At 42.8% G+C, this 17,257-nt stretch overlaps 1 protein-coding gene across 1 annotated transcript in view; it reads right to left on the bottom strand.

Annotated features, from left to right (window-relative positions):
• The window catches only part of znf644b (zinc finger protein 644b), a 39,954-nt gene extending 23,610 nt beyond the window's left edge, over positions 1-16,344 (bottom strand). The window contains exons 1-2 of the mRNA XM_062997318.1: positions 16,288-16,344; positions 6,447-6,493 (exon numbers count right to left, since the gene is read on the bottom strand). The gene's annotated coding sequence lies outside the window, so the exon portion shown is untranslated. The remainder of the gene's footprint in view (positions 1-6,446; positions 6,494-16,287) is intronic.
• Between the last annotated feature and the right edge of the window lie 913 nt (positions 16,345-17,257).

Below are 17,257 nucleotides of genomic sequence, written 5' to 3'. Positions count from 1 at the left end.
TGTCACTGCAGTGCTGAGAATGATCCACCACCTAAATAATACCTGCTCTGTGGTGGTCCTGTGGGGGTCCTGACCATTGAAGAACAGGGTGAAAGCAGGCTAAAAAGTATGTAACAGATAGACTACAGTCAGTAATTGTAGAACTACAAAGTGCTTTTAAAATGGACAGTGAGTGTAGAAACAAGGAGGTGGTTTTAATGTTATGCCTGATCGGTGTACATCAGTGGAAGTGACAGAGCACGATCTCACCCATCTGTCTCTGCTCAACGTGTGTGAGGAAACAAAATAAAGAAGAAAAAAAAAAAAACACACAACATCCTAGCCTGTAACTTTGTCACTGTAGACACGTTAGCGATCTGATGAAAGCGATCTGATGAAAGCGATCTGATGTCAATGTCAACGCTCTGCTCTGGATTGAAGGCAGGATCAGGCCTGGCACTGAGCCACTAGCACTTGCGTTCAGAGGAACGTCAAGAGTCGCGTGTATCAAGACGGGTTCGTTCTTATTAGCTTTCGTTAACATGAGGCGTGAAGAGCTGAGACACGAGCAACATGGAAAAGCACAAATACGTTTATGTAGCGTATTGGTAAGAGAAACCCAAACTGAGCTCAAAAAGGCATTACAGGCATACAGAAGGCCCATGGTGTTTCATGGACTTAGCCACTGAGGGGGACACAGCATGGTGCACCTTTCGTTTTAGTCCCAAGCCCAGATAAATAGGATGGTTGTGTCAGGAAGCACATCCAACATTAAAAACAAAAAACTCTCTCCATCTATCTATCTATCTATCTAGATAGACAGATAGATAGACAGATAGACAGACAGATAGATAGACAGATATACACCGGATCAGCCATAACATTAAAACCACCTCCTTGTTTCTACACTCACTGCCCATATTATCAGCTCCACTTACCATATAGAAGCACTTTGTAGTTCTACAATTACTGACTGTAGTCCATCTGTTTCTCTGCATGCTTTGTTAGCCCCCTTTCATGCTGTTCTTCAATGGTCAGGACGTTACCAGGACCACTACAGAGCAGGTATCTTGGACATGACTGCATAAATCATATCTGTATGTGGACGCCTGACTAGCCAATAGCTCCACCAGGGATTCAAGCCCTGGAACCCAGTGATAGTGTTTAAAATGTTCATAAATATCTTGACCCATTTTTTGCCCAGGAGTGACCAAAAAAAATCGTGCAAAACAGAAATCATCAAATTTAAACTAAACTTAATTATTATTTAATAATCATTTAAGAGATGAATTATTATTTATAATAAGGTCCTGGTGTTATTTATCACAATATTGAGATTGTATGAAGTTGCCAGCCCTGGACCACTGTGTTATGGGATGTGATAAAAGCGGGCGTGTCCGTCGTCCCTGAGGACATTTAAAAACGATCACTTTCTCATTACGGCGCCGTTTGTCAATGGCATCTGTCAATGCTGAACAGGAAGGCGGAGCTGAACGCGAACCGCTCATTAATAGCACAGAGGCCCACCATCACAAAATATCAAAAGAGGGGCGTGTGAAGAGGGCAGGATTTAGAGCAGGGGAGGGGGTGTTACTCTGAGGACTCATGGAGCGATGGAAACAGCCTCCCAGGAGACCGGCACCAGGCTGGATAGATGCTGCTAGCTGGGAGGCGACATGAAACTAATGAGTGAAACGGTAAATGTATACAATAGAGACAGAGAGGAGAGGCTTCTGACACGCCAATTAATACAATGTTAACAGCAGGGGGCCGAGGGTGTGGAGGGGGTGCCGGGTGAGGGTCATTAATCCTGCAAAAGGCGACGGAGGGAATAAAACATGTTAATGATGCATTACCGCCAAGATCAAAATGCAACTGACCCAATCACAGAGGATCAAAATGGTCCTTTTGACAGGTCAGATGATGTTTTGATTATTTATTTAGTGGCATTACAGACATATATGAGGAGTAGGCTGTAAAGTGGTACAGCTGATAGGGTGGGTGCCACATGGCAGCATGGACATTAGGATCCTTGGTTTGATTTATAATCAAGTTCTATTTTCATCTAATTTTATCTAAGTGTTCTTCCACCACCCAAAAACATGGCTTGGCTTCCAGTTCAGTATATATGATAAATTGGTGTCCGGGTGTGTTACTAAATTCCACCCAGTAATTTCGGACCAATGGTGACAGGATAAAGGGGTGTTAAAACATAAAAATGAAATACAATAATAAATCTGAGACTTAATTTCTTTAAAAAAAATAATGAAAGGAAAATAATAAATAAATATCTGTTGGTTATTGTTGGTTACTGCTATACTAACATGTTGCGGTGTTTACCATTTTTATAAATATACTGAAATATACAAACTGTGAGATGTGTCTTCGTTGTCATGTATGTACATAACATAGGCACACTCGCCCACAAACACTGGGTTTCAGGGCTTAAATCCCCATTGGTGCTATAGGCTAATCGAGCATCTACATACGGACATGATTTAGGGGGCTGTGTAAGCGAGAGGTGCGGCGGTTTGTTTGTAACCAAAGTGTAAAACATGACGTTAAAATCTTAATAAACATTCATGACAGGAACGGTAGTTACTCATTACACAAGATTCATAAGTTCACAAGTTTATATCAAACACAGTCATGGACAATTTAGTGCCTTTGGACTGTGGGAGGAAACCTGAGCACCCGGAGGAAACACACGGGGAGAACATGCAAACTCCACACAGAGAGGACCCGGACCGCCCCACCTGGGGATCGAACCCAGGACCTTCTTGCTGTGAGGCGACAGTGCTACACACTTAGCCACCGTGCATTGGCTGAGACTCTGTGGATTGGTGTCATGTCCAGGGTGTGTAACTTGTGCCCAGTTATTCTGGAATTTGGGTGGCACAGTAGTCTATTACGCTGAGCTCCAGGTTGGAATCTTAGCTGTGCTTCCGGCCAGCCTGGTGTTTACTCAAACATGGTTGGTTGTGTTTGAGGGGGTGGCGCAAAAGCCCCTGACCTGGGTTTTTCCTGCCTTGCGGCCAGCGTTTTCCCATCAAATCTGAACCTCGACCCAAACCAGGATAGTCATTGCTTAAAATGAAATTGATAAAAACAAAAATTAAGCAACAGAACAAAATAAATGAACCCAGTTATTTCATCACACATCCCAGAAAGGACAAGAAATTTGTCAGGGAGAAACAGTGATTCAGATCTACACAAGTAATAAGTACTGATGCTACATCATTTATCAGGCTGGCACAATGAATAAACACACTCACAGAGCACTGTATTTGGAACACCTCTTCTTCTTCTTGTTCCTCAGCCTTTGTCCCGTTTTTCGGTTACGGGGTCGGCATTTCAGGCTTCTTCCCGTTAGGGGTCGCCGGCGGGATTCGACAAAGTTTTACGCCGGATGCCCTTCCTGACACAACCCTCCCTATTTATCCGGGCTTGGGACCGGCACTACAATGCTCTGGTCTGTGCATCCCAGCGGCTAGGTAACTATGGGACAATTCAGTGTCTCCAATTAGCCTAGCGGCATGTCTTTGGACTGTGGGAGGAAACCGGAGCACCTGGAGGAAACCCACGCAGACACGGGGAGAACATGCAAACTCCACACAGAAAAGACCCGGACCGCCCCACCCGGGGATCGAACCCAGGACCTTCTCGCTGTGAGGAGACAGTGCTACCCATTTAGCCACCGTGCCGCCCTGTATTTGGAACACCTACTTTGAACACCCACCATACGATCCATCACTGTTACTTTCCTGTACAGTTAATCAATCAAAAGGGACACTAATAGTAGCCTTACTATACAGAGATTGTTTGGTGAACCATGATTACAGTCTGCGTTCCACTTCAGGTGGTGCAACTGTTGGTGTCAATTCTGGGGAGAAGAAAGGCTCCAACTGGACTTGTGGAGTCATGGCTTTGTGCAGGCCGCAGAAGTTCCTCCACAACAAATTGGTTAAACCATGTCTTTATGAGGTTTTTTTCCAGTTCCAGAAAGACTGTGCACAAAGTTAAAGGCATATCTGTGCACCTGTTGGCAAGAAAAGGGGCTAAAACAAAAGAACTAAAAAAGGAGGGGCGTCCACATACTTTTGACAGTGAGTGAACGACACTAAGGCGTGCAGATTAATAATGATCCAATTCTGCCCCCTAGTGGTGTAGGGAAGCAGGAGCACCGCATCTCTAGAGCTGATTGAGAGCTGGAGAAAAGGTGTGAGCTTTTGTGTTCCATCTAATTCCCCTAATGAAGTGTTTAATTACGGAAATCCTCTCGTTTGCCTGTTCAGGTGTGGAGAAGCGATCGCTATAGGGACATCTCAATGAACCATATTCACGCCTCCCTCCTCAGTCGAGGAAACTCGTTACCCCATTACCCGTTAACGTGACGGGGCTCGGGGACGTGAAGGTAACGTCAGAGCTCGGCGGGATCCACGGGAGGAAAATAAAGAGCTGCGGCATCAGAAAGACGCACCCGGTGCACTCAGCTCGGGGCAAACGTCGCATTTCTGTCAGGCAGTCGCGACGCATATCCGAATACAAGCTTCAGACAAACAGCTCTTTGGTAGCTAGAGCTCATCCGGATCTTCTCCATCACTCTGCGGAGAGAAGCGGGTCATGGATCATCTTCCAATTACAGAAAGCTGTTTTGTCAGATTTGCTCATGCAGAACATGCAGTACCAGGAATCGACTCTCTTTTTTGGGCCTTTTGTGGAACGTGGTACGAAGAGGAGATGAAGGTTGCCATGACGAGGTTGCCAGGCGAGTGTGACTGACGGCTCTGATTTCATTTGACTGCTGATCACAGCCGACTATGGCATCACGGCACTTCAAACACCTCAACTCCGTGCGTGTAAGACGCAGACGTGGTGCTTCGAACAAACACACTGCTATTCATCGCTTATTTGTAATAGCACTGATGGGACAGACACAGATGAGCCAAAACATTGGAGCCATCTGGATAACGGTTCGGGCGGCATAGTGGGACGCACTGTGGCCTCACAGCAAGAAGGTCCTGGGTTCGATCCCCAGGCGGGGCGGTCCGGGTCCTTTCTGTGCGGAGTGTTACTGGGTCCAGGGTGTTACTGTGTGCCTTGCACCCACTGAAAAGCTGGGATAGGCTCCAGCACACACACACACGACCCTAACTGGATAAGCGGTTAAGAAAGTAAGTTCTGAAATAGTTCTGTGTCGAGACATGGACTCCACAAGAAATCTGAAAGGGCGCTGGGGAATCTAGTATCTGGACAATACCACAAGGTCATCCTGGTGCATCTGTTTGGTGTAACACAGTCATACCAGACACCACAGCCTTCGCCGCTCGTCCCAACACAATGGGAAAAATTTGGGATGAACTACAATGGACACAATAAGCCAGGCCCACTCATCCAACATCAGTGTCTAACCTTAAATATGCTCCTCTGGATGCACAGGCAGAAATTCCCACAGACACTCTACTTCTTGTAGAAAGCCATCCTAGAGGAGCGGAAGCTGTTATAGCTGCAAAGGGGTGGTTTACTAAGGCACTGAGGTGTATTGGCACCCTGTCCAGGGTGTGTTCATGTCAGTTCATGAAAACATTCTGGACCAACAGCAACAGATAAGCCATAACATTAAAACCCCCTCCTTGTTTCTACACTCACTGTCAGAAGCACTTTGTAGTTCTACAATTACTGACTGTAGTCCATCTGTTTCTCTGCATGCTTTGTTAGCCTGCTTTCACCCTGTTCTTCAATGGTCAGGACCGCCACAGAGCAGGTATTATTTGGGTGGTGGATCATTCTCAGCACTGCAGTGACACTGACATGGTGGTGGTGTGTTAGTGTGTGTTGTGCTGGTATGAGTGGATCAGACACAGCAGCGCTGCTGAAGGTTTTAAATACCATGTCCACTCACTGTCCACTTTATTAGACACTCCTACCTAGTTGGTCCACCTTGTAGATGTAAAGTCAGAGACGATCTCTCATCTATTGCTGCTGTTTGAGTTGCTCATCTTCTAGACCTTCATCAGTGGTCAAAGGACGCTGCCCACGGGGCGCTGTTGGCTGGATATTTTTGGTTGGTGGACTATTCTCAGTCCAGCAGTGACAGTGAGGTGTTTAAAAACTCCATCAGCGCTGCTGTGTCTGATCCACTCATACCAGCACAACACACACTAACACACCCCCACCATGTCAGTGTCACTGCAGTGCTGAGAATGATCCACCACCTAAATAATACCTGCTCTGTAGTGGTCCTGACCATTGAAGAACAGCATGAAAGGGGGCTAACAAAGCATGCAGAGAAACAGATGGACTACAGTCAGTAATTGTAGAACTACAAAGTGCTTCTATATGGTAAGTGGAGCTGATAAAATGGACAGTGAGTGTAGAAACAAGGAGGTGGTTTTAATGCATGGCTGATCGGTGTATTTATGGTAAATATTATTTTGTTCTGACTGGGTTGGTAATGCAAGTCTTACCAATATTTTTCAAGAAACTGGTACCATCCAGATGTGCGACTGCCAGCCTAGAGAAAAAAAAAAAAAAAAAAAAGAAAAGATTAACTACGATTCCTAAGACACATGCTGAAAAGATAAAAAAAACAAACATTTCACGAACAAAATCCATCACATTCAGTTTCAGACTCCTGTTAAAACGTGAAGGATGTGTAGAACGTGGGCAGGTGGGTGCAAAGGGATTTGTGTTTGCAGCAACTGCGCTCCAGACCAGCCCAGACCTGCCCTCAAACATCTAAACAGAAATGGCGTCAGGTTGTTGCATCATGAAAATACCTCACACCGTGATGCTTGTGCTAAGAGTTGCTGCAGGAACAGAAGCTGCTCTGAGGCAAGTAAATTACATCAGCGCTTAAAAAAAAAATCAGATCAAAAGTACCGGAAAACTTTATTTTAGTTACCTGGAGCCATAAAAAGTTGATCTCTGACACATCAACACGTTCTCTTACTGCAGCGATCACGTTTTCCACATAATACGAGGCAAAACGGCTTTTAACCAATGACTGGCGAGCTTGAAAACAGTCCACAAAAGTTCAATATTTTAGTTTGTACAGAATCCCTTTGTAGCAGTTACATTTTCAGCAATTAGTAGACGCTTTTATCCAGAGCGACTTACAGGGACAGTATAAACCAATTAGGCATAACATTATGACCACCTCCTTGTTTCTACACTCACTGTCCATTTTATCAGCTCCACTTACCATCTGTTTCTCTACATACTTCATTAGCCCCCTTTCATGCTGTTATTCAATGGTCAGGACTCTCCCAGGACCACTACAGAGCAGGTATTATTTGGGTGGTGGATCACTCAGCACTGCAGTGACACTGACATGGTGGTGGTGTGTTAGTGTGTGTTAGTGTGTGTTGTGCTGGTATGAGTGGAGGTTTTAAACACCTCACTGTCACTGCTGGACTGAGAATAGTCCACCAAGCAAAAATATCCAGCCAACAGCGCCCTGTGGGCAGCGTCCTGGCTCCACTGATGAAGGTCTAGAAGATGACCAACTCAAACAGCAGCAATAGATGAGCGATCGTCTCTGACTTTACATCTACAAGATGGACCAACTAGGTAGGAGTGTCTAATAGAGTGGACAGTGAGAGCTGCTGTGTCTGATCCACTCATACCAGCACAACACACACTAACACACCACCACCATGTCAGTGTCACTGCAGTGCTGAGAATCATCCACCACCTAAATAATACCTGCTCTGTAGTGGTCCTGTGGGGGTCCTGACCTGAAGAACAGGGTGATACTGGCTAAAAAATTATGTAGAGAAACAGATGGACTACAGTCAGTAATTGTAGAACTACAAAGTGCTTCTATATGGTAAGTGGAGCTGATAAAATGGACATGTTATGGTTTAATGTTATGGCTAATCTGTGTACATATATTGTCTAAGCAATTAAAGGTTAAGGGTCTTGCTCAAGGGTCCAACAGTGGCAACCTGGCAGTGGTGGGGCTTGAACCAGCAACCTTTCGATTACTAGTTTAGTACCTTAACCACTAGGCTACAACTGCCTACATCTGCCTAGCAACATAATCATTTAGAGACGTGAAAAAATAAAAACCATTACAACAAAAAAAGTTGCCTCATGAAACCGGAGGAAACCCACACCGACACGGGGAGAACGTGCAAACTCCACACAGAAAGGAGGATGGGGATCAAACCCAGGACCTTCTTGCTGCAAGACGACAGTGCTACCCACTTGATACAGTTGATCTTGCTGTGAGGCGACAGCACTAAGGGCCAGGGTTGAATTCCCAGCCAGGGTCCTTTCTGTTTGGAGTTTGCATACGAGGCAACAGTGCTTCCCACTGAGCCACTGTACTGCCCACCCTCACCAAGATCTGAATTTGAATCTCAGTGGTGCTATCTGCCAGCTGGGCACCTAAACAAACACGATTGGCTACATCAGAGGGTGGTTTGTTAAAGCACCGAGATGTATCGACACCCTGTCTAGGGTGTGTTCATGTCAGTTCATGAAACTGCACGATTCTGGACCCACAGCAACCCTGACCACTAAACTACCAATGTAGTTAATGCCAATAAAAAATCCTTCGTGTGGAGTTTACATGTTCTCCCTGTGTCCGTGTGGGTTTCCTCCTGGTGCTCCGGTTTCCTCCCATAAGTCTGAAGAAGTTAGAGATACTAACAACTGGACTGTGTGTTCGTCTTGTAGTGTACTCGCAACCAGTCCGGGGTGTTTCCTGCCTTTCGTCCAATGAATCAGACCCACTGCGACCCTGACCAGGATAAAGCCGCAGTAAAACAGACAATAAATGAATAAATAAAGAGCTACGAAGCCGCGACAAGCAATTCCAGTATGAGAAAATTTGCTATCTAAATTGCAATCCCGGTCACATCGTTTCACACCTCACTAATCTCCATGCTGGATTTTTCCCACAATGCCATGCTAGATTTCAGCTTTACTTCTGTCTATGTCATACAAAAAAACTTAAAAGCTTAAATGGCGACAAACTGGGTCAAAGTTCAGTTCAGTTGAACTGCGGGGCACGACGCTTAAAGTAGAGCAACAGCCTCGCTAACAGCACCGCCTCATACCACAGGAAATGCTAGCACAGCAGCGCAAGAGCGGTTTTGTGATCATGTGACTGCATACTGAGGCACAGGAAGTATGGTGGATGGGCCCAGGTTCGGGGCACTGACCCAACGACTGATGTCATGTGACTCACCACGCTGGAGACATTGACTGACTGATGGCACAGTGTGACCAAGCTTATCAACAGGGTCCAGATGACCAGATTTGTCCAAACAGACTGAGATTCGTCCAGCTTGTCTGAATCTTTTCACAGTATGATGAGTGGTAGATGGTGTAAGACCAAAAAAAATTTTTCTCAATGCAAGAATGCAAATAATTTCGAAGTGACTTCACAAAGTTTGGCACAAGGTGTAGAACCACAACACATCTTTGCTTTCAAAGATTAAGCCTTTGGTGGATCTTGCTTTAATAACCAATCTCGATACCCTTACTGTTACCAGTCCACCTGCTTATAAGTGAGGGAGAAACTACTAAACAAATTGAGCCATCCTCAGCATGCATGGTCTACTCAGTACAGTCGTGAAGCGTACTATAGATCTAACTAAAGCAAGAAAACTTAAATGCTTTATAATTGTGTTTGTTTGTTTATTAGGATTTTAACGTCGTTTTACACTTTGGTTACATTCATGACAGGAACGGTAGTTACTCATTTAAGCAATAGAACACGAGAGGGAGTGGGTTATCACGAATAACATCACGGCTGTGATGATCTACGGCACTCACCTTCAGCTCGTGCCTGCGACCGAATCACAGCCGTGATGTTATTCGCGATAACACACGACCTCAAGTGTTCTATTTCTTTTATACAACAGTTTTTACAAAATAAATAAAGAAAATTTATCAAAGAAGCCCTGAATTTCATAATAAATATGCTTTAATATTGACAATACCTTCCGCCAAAAAGTAGTTCCACAACGAATATAAAGTTTAACACTACAAAGCAGACATCCCAAGTTGCAAAAACTCATTTCAGGGAGGTAAGAAGAAGAAAGCAAGAACTTCCGAAGGGAAAAAAAGAAATAAAAAACCTCTCGCACACGCCAAAGGATATGGGTGATAACAGAACTTCTAGGAGCTGTTAACTGGGCTATTAAGCTAACTGTTCGCGTTACAAACACATTATGTTCCCTACATAGTGCACTAGATTGTGTATCAGATCACGGATATATGTTCCCTACATAGTGCACTAGATAGTGAATTAGACAATTGATTTATGTTCCCTACACAGTGCGCTAGATTGTATATCAGATACCTGATTTAAAACACGACCGGGGAAAAAAGCCTGTTGCCTGCGTGCGTGTTTGTGTGCATGAAGCTTGTCGTTAATGGCAACGCGTCAGCGGAGTAATACAGTTGTGGTGTGAAAAGGCCGTGCTGTTATCACCAATATCAGCACGGTTAGAACGCTTCTCAACCAATCAGATTGTAAGGTCGGAACTAACTGTTGTATAATACACAAGATTCATCAGTTCACAAGATTATATCAAACACAGTCATGGACAATTTAGTGTCTCCAAGTTACCTCACTTGCACGTCTTTGGACAGTGAGAGGAAACCGGATCTCCCAGGGGAAACTCACACCGACACGGGGAGAACATGCAAACTCCACACAGAATGGACCCGGACCGCCCCATGTAGAACCACAACCCATCTTTGGATATTAAAGCAAGATCCACCAAAGGTTTAGTCTTTGAAAACAATCATGATACCCCCATTGTTACCAGTCCACCTGCTTATCAAGTGAGGGAGAAACTACTAAACTCTCTTCCTAACTGACCCAGCCTTAGCATGAAATTGACCCAGCCTTAGCATGCATGGTCCACTTCTCGGTACAGTCGTCAAGCGTACTATAGATCTAACTAAAGCAGGAAAACTTAAAAGCTTTATGATTTTAATCAGGCACAAAACTACCAAACATATTAAACATTAAAACCACAGCTGGTGAAGGAGGAAGCTGTTCTGTGTGTACAGAGTGGAACTGTGTGGTATGATGTGGAGATTTTGCATCATGTTCCAGTATAAATGTGTTCTCCGTGTCTGCGTGGGTTTACTCTAGGTGCTCCGGTTTCCTCCCTCAGTCCAAAGACGTGCAAGTGAGGCTAACTGGAGACACTAAATTGTCCAAGACTGTGTTCGATATAACCTTGTGTGAACTGATGAATCTTGTGTAATGAGTAACTATCGTTCATGTCATGAATGTAACCAAAGTGTAAAACATGACCTTGAAATCCTAATAAACAAACAATCCAGTATAAATGTAGCAACTCTGATTAGCATCTTATAATAACCACAGTAATGTTGCCAGGAAAAGCTTTAATACAGCGACTGCATTTTTATTCGTTGCCCGGAGGAAACTCACACAGACATGGGGAGAACATGCAAACCCCACACAGAAAGGACCCAGGACCTTCATGCTGTGAGATAACAGTGCTACCCTAATGACTTTACGTTTACGTTGTTAATGTTTACATTACTGTTCTACCTTTCTGCCACTTTCACTACATTACACTGTTTAACCAACAGGGCTTAAAATCTTCATATAAAAGTGTTTTTCATATTCTAAATGGGATGCTAATACTTGTTGCTTAAGCGTTGACTAATGGTGGTCGACTGTAAAAGTAACAAATTTGGCAAACTTTTCACCCCTACTCTTTACAAATTTGGGAATAATCCCACTGGAAAAAGTCTGAGTCGATGCGTTTGTTTGTTCATTTTATTAGGATTTTAACGTCATGTTTTACACTTTGGTTACATTCATGACAGGAACGGTAGTTACTCATTACACAAGATTCATCAGTTCACAAGGTTATATCAAACACAGTCAGGGACAATTTAGTGTCTCCAAGTTACCTCACTTGCACATCTTTGGACTATGGAAGGAAACCGGAGCTCCCGGAGGAAACCCACACAGACACGGGGAGAACATACAAACTCCACACTGAATGGACCCGGACCGCCCCAACAGGGGATCAAACCCAGGACCTTCTTGCTGTGAGCCGACAGTGCTACACATCGAGCCACCGAGCCGCCCCGATGTGTTTTTAGCAGAGATATTGTGTCAATCACCTGATCAACATGATTAAAACCTGTTGGTCTCTACCAGGTTGACAACGCACTCATCCACAATGCATAAGAGGAGACTAAGTACTTTACACCAGTGGTGTACACCCAACCTTTTTTGCACCACGGACCGGTTTCATGTAAGGTATTATTTCACGGGCCGGCGGGGACGGGAGGATTTAAAATAGAATAAAGTACTCACGAATTCGCTTTTTTCACTGCAACAAGACGCTGCTCCCAACTAGTGGTGATTGGGGACAACAACACCTGTACAAAAGTAGTGTTTTCATTGCTGATGTAGCGATCTCTAAATATTTATTCTTTCTGTGCGGCCCGGTAATAAATGACCCACAGACCGGTACCGGCGCGCGGCCCGGTGGTTGGGGACCACTGCTTTACAGAGTATAAAGATTATGCATATCGTATGATCTGTTCTTCTCAGTCACAGGAGCTCCACTTTGTGTTGGCTTTCCATTAATTTAGCACTAATCTGAACATTGTGCTGCATTATAAGAAGTCAAGTAGCTTTTCCTTACCGGTTTAGACGGTTGCCACTAATGCACACAAGTATTTAATCAGCCAGGATTGTGGCAGCGGTGCACTGAATCAAATGTCCCAGACATGGATCGAGAGCCTCAGTTAATGTTCACATCAAAGATCAGAATTGTGAAAAATGAGATCTGAGTGACTTTGACCGTGGCATGGTTGTTGGTGCCAGACAGGCTGGTTTGGGCATGTCAGAACTGCTGAGCTCCTGGGATTTTCTTGCACTAAAGTCCATAGAGCAAGGGTGTCAAACTCATTTCTTCTACTAGGCCACGTCACTAATTTTACAGTTTGCTAACCACTATGGCAAAAAGATAACAAAGAAGCACACACCTACACTCAAGCATAACTTTAAAATCAGCTCAGACAATGTAATAAATCCAAAAACTCATTGGCCAACCATATGTGGACATTACTCATAACTACTGAGCCCTTTCCTGTTCCAGCATGTCTATGGACCTCTCTTAATCCATAGTTCCACAAAGACATGGCTTGACGTGTTGGGTGTGAATACACTCCAGTGGTCTGCCATTAAACATATTTGAAATAAGCTGAAATGCCATCCATGTGTGAGACAGGCCATCTCATCTAGCATTTCTCTGACCTTAAAAATGCTCTTTTGTCCAAGTGGGCACATATTTCCACAAATCCAAATTCTTGTGAATAGCCTTCCCAGAGGAGCAAGTGCTGTACAATGCTTTCGGAACTCTACATTAATGCCCGTGGTTTTAAAATAGGATGTCTGACAAACTTCTGGTGTGCATTATACATTGTACAGAATGTACTCAGAGTAATACATTCAGTTCACACTGCAGTCTACAGACAGATCAGTGCTGCACCATACATAAAAACTGTTTAAATCAAATCAAGCCTCGTTTTACTATCCTTTTACTATCACTTTCCTTAAAATAGTTACTTTTAACATAATAAGAACCTTGTCACAAAGCACAGGTCATATGAGATCAGTGTACTGTGACAGGCCACCCAGTCACCAAATCTCATTCCAATAGTCCACCTTTGGAATGAGGTAAAATGGGAGCAATTACATGACGCAATCATGGCAACATGGACCAAAATCCCAAATAAAGATTTTCAAAACTTTGTGGTTACCAGGTCACAAGTATACTGTGACAACATTACATTTGATTTAATTTTAATATGAGCCCTGTGTTATCTAAAAACACTATTTATTATTAGGATTAGCTTTAACTTCATGTTTTACACACTTTGGTTACAGTCATGGACAATTTTGTATCTCCAATTCACCTCACTTTCACATCTTTGGACTGTGGAAGGAAACTGGAGCTCTCAGAGGAAACCCACGCAGACACGGGGAGAACATGCAAACTCCACACAGAAAGGACCCAGACCGCTCCACCTGGGGATCGAATCCAGGTCCTTCTTGCTATAAGGCGACGGCGCTACCCACTGAGCCACCGTGCCGCCCGATCAGTGCCACCAAATCTCAATTCAATAGTCCACCTTTGGAATGAGGTAAAATGGGAGCAATTACATGACGCAATCATGGCCACATGGACCAAAATCCCAAAGTAAGATTCCCAAAACGTTGTGGTTACCAGGCCACAATGATTGCTGTACTGAAAGCAAAGGGAGTCCCCAGCAAACACAACTGTGCAGCGACAACATTACAATGAATTTTAATATGAGCCCTGTGTTATCTAAAAGCACTATTTATTATTAGGGTTAGAATTCTGTATTTCCAATTCACCTCACTTGCATGTCTTTGGACTGTGTAAAGTAACAGGAGCTCAAACCCACGCAGTCACATGGGAGAACATGCAAACTCCACACAGAAAGGGCCCAGACCGCCCATCTGGGGATCGAATCCTGGACCTTCTTGCTGTGAGGCGACAGTTTTACACACTGTGCCGCCCATCTATAAGCACTAAAAGACTAAAACTAAAACATTATGTGATGTTTCAAGCCATTTTTAGCTTTTGGCTCACTTAAAATCTAAAACACCTAAGAAAGGCAACCCAACTGTTGTTTTTACTGAATAAGTTCTTATGTTCATTAAAAAAATCTTTAGCACGTTCTAGTCAGGTCGACTCAAAGCTGCAGCAATTCCTGGAAGAACAAAAAGTGGTTTCTAAAATGTCAAGCAATGCAGCGGTAAAAATGAAACAGCAGAAGTATTCAGTAAACACCTTATATTGGCTGATATACATTGTCAGCACGGCTGTATTCCTACACTGGGGGCCCAGTAGCCCTTATGCTATGGAAAGCATTTTGATTGTGCAATCAAAATGCTTTAACACAGCGAATAAAGATGCAGTACCTTTATTTGTTCTGATTAGCCAGTTTCATTAGTACTTGGAATGAACTGCTTGCTACTGACTTGACTTAAAATCTACAAAGTTTACGTTGTTAATGTTCAGGTTACTGGTCTACCTTACTGCCACTTTCATTACATTACACTGTTTAATTTAGATTAGATTAGATTAGATTAGATTAGATTAGATTAGATTAGATAGATAGATAGATAGATAGATAGATAGATAGATAGATAGATAGATACTTTATTGATCCTTTGCAGTAAATTTCTTTGTTACAGCAACTCACATCAGACAACAACAACTTCTTGTATACATACAACATTCACTTACAGTATAAAAACAAGCAATAAGAATAAAAATGTACATTATGGTACTATATACATGTAAACACTTATGGTGTATGCATAGCATACAAAAATTAGTATTTATTGAGGTATGTAAACATTGGTTTAATGGTGCATGCATAGATGCACCTGTCTAAATGCACAAATCAGTACTTGATCAATATCTCTGAATATTAGGCTACCTGATAGGTGTGGTTCTACCATTATGGTACTGTCCTTATTCACATAGGAAAGAAGGTGGATTCAGGTTCTAATGGTTACCAGATGAACAACTGCACTGGTTTGTGTTTTACCTCTGCAACCATGTGTTAATAAGATGCTTGCCATTTGACGAGGGACTCCGCCATGTTTAAATGTGAAAGCAGTATGAAGTAAGATCGTGGTGAAGTGAAAAGCCTTAATGGAGTAAAAATGTCCACAATGTGACCAGTTGGAGGCCTGAAAACAAGCCAGGCTTGTTCTTCAGGAGCTGCTTTCTTTTGTCTGATTATCCACTTGTTTGGATCACACTGTTGAGAAAATCGGATTTATGTTTGCTTTACAGATTATTTATAACTTATTTGCAGTACTAAGTAGAATTAGGTAGTGAGAGGTGAAGCTTTACTGCTTTGGTGAGAATGAGAATGAGATAAATCACATGTTCTGGCCTCCTGGGTGATCGGTTCTTAACTTTACAGCTCGGTTTCCGATCATATGTCACTAGTCTGTATATTGCACTGCATTATAAAAAGTTGATTAGGTTTACTCGCTCTTTTAAGGGCTTTTATGCGTTACGTTGTTTGTGTTCTCTGCAATACAGAACTGCCATTATAAGACTAATATGCACTGTGTATGTTATGAATCTGCACACACTGACTTTAGCATTTTCAGCTTTTCTACAGTGTCTTTCACTCCAAGGACTCCAGCAGCAAAGGACACACCGCGCCGACCGCCCTTAACCCGTCTAAATACCGAACTATTACTACTGCAGGTTTATAACCGAGTATTATTCCTACCTTTCTGACGCCGGACATTTATAAACACCAACACATTCGCCATGACACTCGATTAAGCGCTGGATATTCCCCCAACATCCATCATCAGCCTGTCGCCATGTTGCCTTTAAAATTCCGCAGGTTAAACCACTAACTACAGCAGGGGGTTCCGGATAAGCCCAGGCGCCCGTTTTTACCCTAATAAAACAATTTAATCACCTAAAAACCATAAAACAATATTAATAATGTTGTTAATATTTATTTATGATATGGGTTGTGTCTGTGGAACACCTTAATTCGTCAAAACTGGCGTTTACTTGTACGCGTAACCCTTTCTGTAAAAGTGTGTTATTCCAAAAAAACGGCTAATACATTCTTGAGCCAACTTGGTTCTGTCAGGACTGATTGTAATTATGTAAACACAGAGAACTACTGTCTAAAATACAACTTCTCTTAATAAATATCTTAATATTATACAACTCACTCATTTATCTTTAAGTATTGACTGTTTTTAAAGAATCTAAAGTTGAGGTATTGCTTACTAGAGTTGTTTATAGATATAAATGCAATTGCTATCTGAGTAAATCTGTCATTTTACCAAAGCTGGAGCTCATCATACAAAATAAGTTCAATCCACTAAAGCTGTAACTCATTTTGCAAATTACACCTGGTACCGCCTTTACCTTCAAGAAGTCGTTTACCTTTTTTTATCATCTTAGCCTTTTAATTATAGTCTGACCATTCCTACTAATGTTAAAAACATAAATTAAAATGGGAATGTACACTATAAAAGTATTGGGACACGTAGTACTATGATTGCTCTTGTTTGTGCTTCTTTTAACAAATATCTTAATATTGTACAACTCACTCAATTATCTTTAAGTATTGACTGTTTTAAAAGTATCCAAAGTTGAGGTATTGCTTGCTAGAGTTGTTTTTTTTTTTGTTCCTGTAAAGATGTATGAAGATATAAATGCAATTGCTATCTGAG

Source organism: Trichomycterus rosablanca, chromosome 6 (genome assembly GCF_030014385.1).
Source record: "Trichomycterus rosablanca isolate fTriRos1 chromosome 6, fTriRos1.hap1, whole genome shotgun sequence".
Lineage (NCBI taxonomy): Eukaryota > Metazoa > Chordata > Actinopteri > Siluriformes > Trichomycteridae > Trichomycterus > Trichomycterus rosablanca.
Note: the sequence above shows the minus strand (reverse complement) of the source record. Positions and strands in the feature narration are given on the sequence as shown.